This window comes from Ammospiza nelsoni, chromosome 35, assembly GCF_027579445.1.
Source record: "Ammospiza nelsoni isolate bAmmNel1 chromosome 35, bAmmNel1.pri, whole genome shotgun sequence".
Classification (NCBI taxonomy): domain Eukaryota; kingdom Metazoa; phylum Chordata; class Aves; order Passeriformes; family Passerellidae; genus Ammospiza; species Ammospiza nelsoni.
Window position 1 is genome coordinate 2,527,015 of NC_080667.1, and position 9,467 is coordinate 2,536,481.

At 46.1% G+C, this 9,467-nt stretch overlaps 1 long non-coding RNA gene across 2 annotated transcripts; it reads left to right on the forward strand.

Annotated features, from left to right (window-relative positions):
- The first annotated feature begins 121 nt into the window (after nt 1-121).
- LOC132086074 (uncharacterized) lies at nt 122-3,743 on the forward strand. 2 transcript variants are annotated; one of them, XR_009420343.1, is made up of 5 exons: nt 122-369; nt 994-1,057; nt 1,755-1,830; nt 1,948-2,715; nt 3,310-3,743. It is a non-coding gene; the product is annotated as an uncharacterized LOC132086074 (long non-coding RNA). The 2 variants fall into 2 exon arrangements; XR_009420344.1 differs by having other exon boundaries at nt 2,598-2,715.
- Nucleotides 3,744-9,467: the final 5,724 nt, after the last annotated feature.

The window sequence follows — 9,467 nt, forward strand, 5'->3', positions numbered from 1 at the left end:
CCCTGGGGCGAAGGACCCGTTTGATGCCCGGGAGGGACTGCAGCTCCCGGTGGCGGGGGACGGAGCCGTGGCTGTCAGCCCGAGACTCCAACTCCCGGCAGGCCCTGCTGCCGGCGCGACGTGTGCCGCAACGGCCGACGCTGCCCGGGATTTTTCTCTAAATCGGCAGTAAATACAGCTGAGTAAAATTAGCTTGGTTTTCTTCCTTCTTTTTTAACTGAATTGTTTTTATTAAAAATACTATTTGAATATGTAGAAAAAGTGGGGATGTCCTGTACTATATCCTAGCTTTTCTTGTTTATAGGGTGCTCAGAAAACATGCGTCCCTTAGAGTCCCTCAGAAAGGTTCTCAGTGCGATCTCTACCAAGGTATGTATTTACTAATAAGTGATCCCTTTAGATATTTGCCTGTGTACCTTTTCCTGTAATTCAGAGCTTGCGTTCTGTGGGTTTTATGATAAACCTGTAAAATATGTAAGAATGCTTTTGCAAGTCTGAATCGTTGAAGGCAGCAGTAAGTGGATTTAGAGCCTGTTCTTGACCAGACAACGGGAAAAAGTGTGACTTTGATGCTGAACTTGTTTTTTTCATTTTTCATTTGACTTGTCTGGAATGATTTAGGAATAGAGAGAGCTAGAAAAAGAGAGAAATGGAATTGATTATGGAGCACTCCTCAAATGCTCACCACGATTCAGTGTAGAGCCGAAGTGAAGGGTGATGGAACAGAGCTCTGTGCTTTAGAAGGAAATAAATTTAAACCTGACCTCCGCACAGAGTCTCACTAACTTCTTTTGTTTTAAAATACAAAATATTATTAGGAAGTGTTGGAAGTTAGTGTTTTGGGAAAGAAACGGCAGTTCCACAGAACATTCCATTTAACAGAGGCTCTGGGAAGGATTCATGTTGTAACTGCTGTCACTGCAATCAGTTGGTGGTTCAGCCTTGAAATGTGCACTTGCCCTTCTATAAAGCACTGTTTTGTTTGCCTTTCAGTGCTATGAGTCTTGATAAATTGGAGAAGAGCCCAAGAGAAATTTTTCATCCCTTGATATAAAAGGTAGGAAGTGACTTTTTTTGGTTTGGTTCTTTTTCTTTATTATTTCCTGGAAATAAAAGTAATTAAGTATAGGTACTACTGGTTTGTTTCTTCCAGTAGCAGATGATAACAATAGCAGTAGTAACAGTAAAAATAATAATAGAAATAATAATAATAGCAATGTAATACTACCTAAACTGTCTTTATCCATTGAACTGGCCATTTCAAATCAAAACTTCTAAACACAAATCAAACCATCATCCTCGTAGAATCTTTCACAGCAGTGGGCTATAGATCCTGGTTTTGTTGACAGGATTTATTGGTTCTGGAATAGCAAGAGGGAAGTACAAGCCTAACTACTTCTAGCTCACAGACCCATCCAGTGAATACTGCTTTGTGTTTTGGTGGGCTTGTGATGACTTTGAAATCAATTGCTCATTCCAGTAAAAAAAATTAATGTTTTTTTGAACCTGACAGCAGAAATAACTTTAGGCACCAACTTAATAATAACAGATCACCAATTTAAGTTCATAATTTTATGCTGTACTATCAAAGTTTAAAGGTAAATTTTTACTTATTAGGAGATGGTATAAAGTGTATGTTCCAATGTGTTGGATGTATGCAAAGGTACATACGTACCCGAAAGTCCTTAGAGGAAACAAATTTTTACGTCTGCTGTTTGATTGTTTCTCATACAATATTTGGTTTTATTTCCCAGGGATCGGTGAATTTTAACTTTGGAGTCCTCTGTGCTAAGGATGCTCAGCCTACAGATGATGAAATGTTCAGTAATGGTGAGTTTTTCACCTTCTCTTTAATTGCTATGCTGATCTGAATAAGAAAAAAACAAAAGCAAGAGAAAAAAAAAGGATGGTTTATTATTTTTTACGCTGTTATGTTTGTTTCCTCAGTATTTGCTGCAGCTCTGCGAACCCAAGCTTTGGGTTCCTTCTGTCCCACTGGGAGTTGCCCAGTTTGGTTGCATCTGGTGAAATTCACCCTGAGACCTTACAGAGCTAGCTCAAACTACGTGAGAGCCATTTGCAGTTCTCTCCAGACACCTGGAGAATGGGTGATGTTTCTGAGGGTCTGGCAAGTATACTTGTATCAAAACTCAGTCTGTGAAATTTCTGGGGAAAACCCTTCTGTGTCCTGAAGGGTTCAAACTCTGGTGAGGATCCAGTTATCAGGTGCTCACCTGGATGGTTCCAGCTCTTAAAGTGAACACTTGTACTCTTACCCTGTAGTTTACATCTATTGTATTTTTGTTATTTTGCAAGATTTTACGGCTTTGCAAAATATTGTGCATTTCACTCTTTGGAACCTCTCAGATCGTTCTTTGGTGCAGCACCACCTCATGGGACACTTGGCTGCCGTCCTGAAGGGGTCGGTCGCTAGAATTGTAAATCCTGGAGAGTTTGTAAGTCTTCTGTCCCCAGGGAGGTACCATGCTTTGTTTACTTTTGTTCTGTTTGTTAGGCGCTGCTTCTCATTGGAAGTATGAATTTCAAACTACCCTGTTCTTATTTTAACTGTTTTCCTGGTTCTCTCCCTACGGCAGGGAAAGACTCTCGTATCCTTGTCGTCGGGCTCGGTGCTGTCCAAGAAGATGCAGAGACTAAAAAAATCATAAGAAGCAAAATATGACTGCAGGGAAAACAAGCTGGAGAGAACAAAAGGTGATATTGTTATCCTTACCCTGTATTAGAAACATCCGCTGTGCTTTGATGCTGGCAGCTGCCAGGGGCTTGTTAGCTCTTTGTAGGCAGGTGTAGGTGTTCACTTGTAGGTTTTTTCTCTGGACAAGTCAATTCAAACTTTGCTAAGCTTATATTTGCAAATTACTCTCTAGCACAGTCCAGCATGACATTTTTGAATGTTGTAAAAATACCATGTTACTTGGAAATTGCTAATGATGAGAAGCTTTAGGGAAAAATAAGATGTCAGGGTTGGGAGATGTGAGAAGAATTTTGAGGGGATGTTAGACTGAAATAAAGCACACTTGAAGCTGGACTGGCACGCTGGCAGATCCCCTATTAAACAGTAGCGCTGAGATTAGCCTGGGGGTTGCCCATTGTTTCTGTAGAAATAAATGTTTTCTGGTCTTCAGAGGTAAGCTGCTTTGAAAAGCTGGAAGGCACAGCATAGTGACAATCCGTGTGCTTCGCATTAAAAATAGATTTCAGAAGGGTCCTAGGCTTTTGTCTTTTCCTAGAAGTCGATGTAATCCTATTGAGGAGTTTTTAATTCTGTGCTGCCATGTCATCGATCAGGGCCCTGTCGTACTAATCATCATACAGATGCAAAACAAAAAATCAGACCCTGTCCCGACCACTTAGAGCCCAGAACACGATTTCCTCAGGCTGCCATTTGTGTGCCATCGGTACTCACCATGGAAGCGAGCTGGGGATTGTTGCACCCGTTGGGAACAAACCGCTTCTCGTCACACAGAAATGGAATTGGGACGACGCCTCAGCCAGCCTCTCTCTCCTGAATCTGCAGCAGAGCAGTTCCAGTCCATGCGGGCAATCCAGTTCCTGACGATCTGAGCGCACGGAGCAGCGCTCAGCTGCTGTGGGGGGCTCAGGGAGGGCAGAGTGTGCATTGTCATCTTCCTGAACCTACAGACGCGAATCAAAGTGAGAAGCCACAGGGTGGAAATCAGTCGCATATATGCTAAATAAAACTTGCAGGTTTTTTTTAAGAATTGTTTTTGCTTGTTCTTTGTTGTGCTTCTGTGCTTAGAAAACCTCCCTTTACAATCAGTTCAATTCATCAATTGAACCTTTGTTTGCAGACTCTCACTGAGCAGAATTTGTTGCAGACTCAGTGCACGCTGTGCAGGCCTCCCGGGAGTGTGAGGAGCTCACGTGTGCTACTTTTTGCTTTAGGACGCTCTGAGGTATTTATTCCTTTTGGGATACATGATGAGAATTCCCAAGAGAGGTAGTTATAAGGTATGACATCGGGAAAAAGCCTGTGTGGTTGGAATGTTGTTGCTGTCAAAAGTTAATTTTTTCTTAGCCAGTAGTTAGCTTTTTGCTTTATTTTTGTGGTATCAATATTTTATTGTTTAAAAAATTCCTTCAAAATAACTTCAGTGGTCGCCCACCAGTACCTTGTTCAGATTTGCCTATTTGCTTGTAGCTGAAATGTTCACATCTTGTTTATCATTCTATTTAAGAAACTGCTGCCCAGCCAACTAATAACTGAATATCCATCTGTCTAGGACACGGGGAGAGGATTTAGGTAATGTCTTTATTTCCAGAAAAAAGTTCCAGTGTAGTTTCTAAATAGAGGAGAAGGGGGTGAAGACTCGGGGCTCTGATGCCGTTGGGGCACCCCAAGGTCCCCAGGAGAGGGGGCCCCACTGCGGTGCAGGAGCAGGTGTGTTCTCATGTAATATTGAACACATTATAAATATAAATATGAAAATTATAAACATGAAAATATTTTTAAAATACTTAAATAAAGAAGGTTTTCTTTATTGGTCAATAGGCAGTGTTTTGATTGTAAAAATTATAAATGCAAATAATATAAAGGTAGAAATCTAAGTTTAGAAATATATAATAAATACATACAGATAAATATAAAAATTTAAAATATCAGAAAAAATTAGTTGTAGCAGTAGATATTATACATAATTTAAATAATGATTTAAATCTATTTTAAAATTTTATATATATATCATTATTAATGTAATACATCCAAAGAAACGATAAATTAAAATATGAATGTATAATTATACAAAGTATAAATAAAAAATATTTCAGTATCCTTTAAAAGAAGGGTTTTTTTATTTATTTGGTTAGAGACGGGGTTTTTATTTGGAATAATGGAAGTATTATAGAAGTATAAAATTAAATATAGAAATATACAGTCAATATAGAAAGATATTTGTAAAAACACGAGCGAACGACGCCTCCTTCGGCCGAACCAAGGCGAGACCGGCGGAACCTGACGGCCTCGAGCGAACCGAGGCCAGGCTTGCGAGGCTGCCTGAACGGAGCCGAGCTCAGCCGAACCGAGCCCGCTGCTCTCGTGCGCGCTAATTAGCGCGAGTGCGGTCACTGCCCAATGAGCTCCTGTGCCACGCCGCGCTCCCGATCGTGTCCGTGCGATGGCCGGGCCGCCCGCGGGACGCGGCAGCAGGAGAGCCCCGAGCCGGGCGAGTTTAACGTGAGGCGGCGCCGCTTGCCCGCCGTCAGGGAGCCGAGCCGAGGCGAGCTCAGCCGAACGCGGAGAGAGCGGCTCCGAGTTGGGCCGAAGCGAGCCGAGCCGCGCCGAGGGCAGAGAGCGGCTCCGAGTTCGGCCGAAGCGAGCCGAGGCGCGCCGAGCGCAGAGAGCGGCTCCGAGTTCGGCCGAGGCGAGCCGGGCCGCGCAGAGAGTGGCTCCGAGTTCGGCCGAAGCGAGCCGAGCCGCGCCGGGCGCAGAGAGCGGCTCCGAGTTCGGCCGAAGCGAGCCGAGGCGCGCCGGGCGCACTGATCGGCTCCGAGTTCGGCCGAAGCGAGCCGAGGCGCGCCGAGCGCAGAGAGCGGCTCCGAGTTCGGCCGAAGCGAGCCGAGCCGCGCCGGGCGCAGAGAGCGGCTCCGAGTTCGGCCGAAGCGAGCCGAGCCGCGCCGGGCGCACTGATCGGCTCCGAGTTCGGCCGAAGCGAGCCGAGCCGCGCCGGGCGCACAGAGAGCGGCTCCGAGTTCGGCCGAAGCGAGCCGAGCCGCGCCGAGCGCAGAGAGCGGCTCCGAGTTCGGCCGAAGCGAGCCGAGGCGCGCCGAGCGCAGAGAGCGGCTCCGAGTTCGACCGAAGCGAGCCGAGCCGCGCCGGGCGCACTGATCGGCTCCGAGTTCGGCCGAAGAGCGCCGAGCCGCGCCGGGCGCACTGATCGGCTCCGAGTTCGGCCGAAGCGAGCCGAGGCGCGCCGAGCGCAGAGAGCGGCTCCGAGTTCGGCCGAAGCGAGGCGATCCGTGCCGAAGGGTCGAGTCCAGCCGAATGCAGATGACAATGGCCGAGTTTAGCCGATTAGAGCCGAGTTTAGCCGAGCAGCTGTGAGCCTTGCACGCTTGAGGTGAGCGTGCATCGTTGCCGGCCTGGGATTGAGTGAAATGCACTAAGGAAACCAGCTCTGGGGAGGGAGGCAGGGAAATCCTCTCTTAACGTTTACCAATTCGTCCGTCAAACTCATCACGGCAGGACAGAGTGAAGACTGAAAGTGTAAGAAGATGTGGAGGGAAACAGAGAATCTGGCAGGAGCATCGAACGCACAAGTGCACGAATTTTGCTTTTTGCTTGGATGTAAACTCAGAAGTTGTAAGGAATTTGGGAAGGAGAAGGGACATTTCAGAAGGAGAAGAAGTTGTTGTTGGAGTCCTGGCAAAAGCTTTAAAAAAAAAAAAAAAAAAGTGGTTTCTTTTTTCTTCACTATTATATTCTTTGGTGGTATATGGTGTGCTGTTTTATTTCTTGGTGTTATTAGCTCTGTGTAAATTGTTTATTGAGTCAAGCTAACTTTGCATGGGTTGTTTTGTATTTGAGGTAGGATCAATTTCAAGAGGTTTCTTTCACAGACTTCTGATAGGTATTACTGGGATTTTGGTTTTGTTTACTGTATGCATAAACATAGAGATTTGGTAGGGCCAGCTGGGCTGCTGGAGTTTTGGGTGTGAATTTATTAGATGGCTTTTGTTAAACACAGAATAATTATGTAAGGTAACAGCAAATTACCCAATTACCCAATTGATCTAGCTATGTAACCTTACCACAAAGTTTTATATCTTGCCAGTTTTCTGTTCTTCTGCTCCAAGTAGTTGTTGCAAAAAAAGAAAGCACTGTTCCTTTTCTGAAAAGTTTTCTTCTATAACAAGCCCTTTACTGCCCTTGAATGTGAGTCAGAGGAGCCAAACAGCTGTAGCTGCTCTGAGGGCTTGGTGGGATTCGCCCCCTCCCTTTTCCTGGGTGGCATGGGAACGAGAGGCGGGCACAATCAGGGGTATATTAACCCCAGCCGTGGCTGGGGGGCTTCATTCCCTCTCTGGGATGTGCTGGGTTAAGAGCTCTTCTCATTTCAGTGAAGAGGCTTTTTCAGCCCGTCTCAGCATCTTTTCAGCAGGTGTTTCTGGGCATCTAAAGCACAGAGGCTTGGAAGATTCTGTGAAGAAAACAGCATGGAATACAGGGAGTATTTAGGTTTGTGATTTTGGGTTTTGTGTTTAGGAGTGGTAAGGTGCTTTTGTAATTTGTAGTTTTGCTCTGGTTGTTTTTTTGGTTGGATTTCTTTTGGTGGAATTTTTGGTTTTTTTTGGTTTTCATTTTGGGGTTTTTAGTTGGTTTTTGTGGGGGTTTTGGATTTTTTGATGTTTTCTGTGGTTTTTTTGTTTCTGTGGGGAGTTAGGTGTTTTGGGATTTATTGTTTGTGTGGGTTTTGTTTGTTTGGTTTTTTTCTTTGTTTGTTTTTGGGATTGGTTTTGTTGGTTTTTTTTTGTTTTGTTTTGTTTTTTTTTTAATTGAGGAGTGCAACTCCCTGAAATTCCAAGCTGTGTCAAGCACAACATTTTATTCAGCAGATTGATCATGTCACAAGAGGGATCCGCCCAAGGTCCAAGATGATGTTTGAGATTGAGGCTTCAGGTGAGTTGAGGATTGTGATTGGGAGAGGGAGGGTGAGCAGTTAGGAGTTCTTGGGAGGGAGTTTGCAGGCAGCAGGGTGAGAAAGGGTCTTTATTTGTTTATTTGAGGCCTCCCCCACACAAGGCTTCTCAGAAGCCTAGCAGAGGCATTCCCATGTCTTACAGCTCACAAGGTCATCCACTGCACTCAGGGGAATGCCATTTAACTTTGCCTTTCTCTAACCCAGGTGCCACTCCTAATGAAGGCCTTGGAATCATGATGAAGCTGGAGCCTGAAGGAGCCAGGCACACTCAGGAGAGGGCAAGTAGCTGCCTTGGTGGGATTTGGCCCACATAACTCTGGACTCATACTTTGGTTTTGGTTTTCTTTATTGCAGCTGACCGAGAGGCTCACAGGCCATCACAGAGCCCTCCGAGGCAGACTCATTTCAGGTGCAGCGTGGATTCCCATCACCGATCATCCAAAAGATAAGTCGAGGGCCTTGGCCTGGAGATGAGAGAATAGTGGGTTGGGAGTTCTTGGGGCAGATTTGAAAATTGGCAGCCGGAAAAGCAATCTTCTCCAAGGGCCTCTTAGGACAGCTAAAGGGAGAGGCTCTCCTTTTGATGGCAGCTTTCAGGCGGGCAGTGCAGAACAGCTCCGGTCTGTGTTGTGTTGTCCAGTGTTCTGTGTTCCCTAGTGTGTCTTTGGGGTCCCTTTTGCCTTCTCCCCTCGAGACCCTCACCACAAGCATGATGTGTCGTGTTTCATGTCCCCCCTGTTTGCCACGTTCTGTGTCACGGGTGTGTGCACACATTTTTTGCCGGAGCTGTTCTGCCCTGCCGCATGGCCTGCTGCAGTAGGAGAAACCGTGGGGCGTTGGAATTTGTAATGCTGGCTGTACTTGGGCTCTAGATGCTATTCCTAGATTGACATAAGGTGTTTGCAGCTTGTGAGTTATCCTGGTGGTGTTTGGCATATGTTGTAACTTTCTTTCAGGTGCAGACGCATTCCATGTGTGGCAGGGGGTCAGAGTTAGGAGGTGTCGGGCCTTCTTAGGAGTGCGGTGAGTAGCTGAGTGGTGGGGTTTTGGCCGATGCGGTGCCAAGATCAGGGACTGATGTTTGGTTCTCTTTACTCTAGCTGTCTCAGAGACACCAGCCCGGTGCCAGCAGGACCTTCCCAGCTGACGAGGTGGCCTTTCTTTGCACCTGACAGGGACCAGCATCCCCAGATGTCTGAGAGATAAGTAGAGGGCTGTGACCCACAGAGGGGATGAAAGCAGGGTGCTGGTTTGGGAATTCCTGGGAGGGGGTTTTGAGTCCAATTTTGGGGGGGGGGTGTGGTGTGTTCATGAAGTGGCCCCTTAGGCCCCATAAAAGCCAAGTCTCACTTTTGATTGCAGTGCTGAGGTGTGCAGCAGGGCAGAGCAGTCCCGGTGTGCATCGTGTCACTTGTCTATTGTGCATTATGTGTTGTTTGCGTATGCCATATCTTTCACTTAGGGGGGCCTGTGAGAAACCCTGGCATCATTGTTAGCCTCTGTGATCTCTGCACTCCTTGGCCTGGCGCCCAGGCCACAGAACTTTTGACTAGGGAGCTCAGACAAGCATCAGACTCTCTTCTCTCTTTGGAAGCATCCAGTCAGACGTCTTTTCAGGTCTTGTTCTGAGCTGTATGGACAGCTGTGCCCCACCTGGATCCATTATGGTGGTTTAGGACTTGTAATATTACGAGGTTAGGTAGAGGATTTTGACTGCAGGATTCCTAGGCATCAGTCTTTGCTGTTCTTGGAATAAATCATTCAGTAATCATCTTCTTCCTCCAGGGT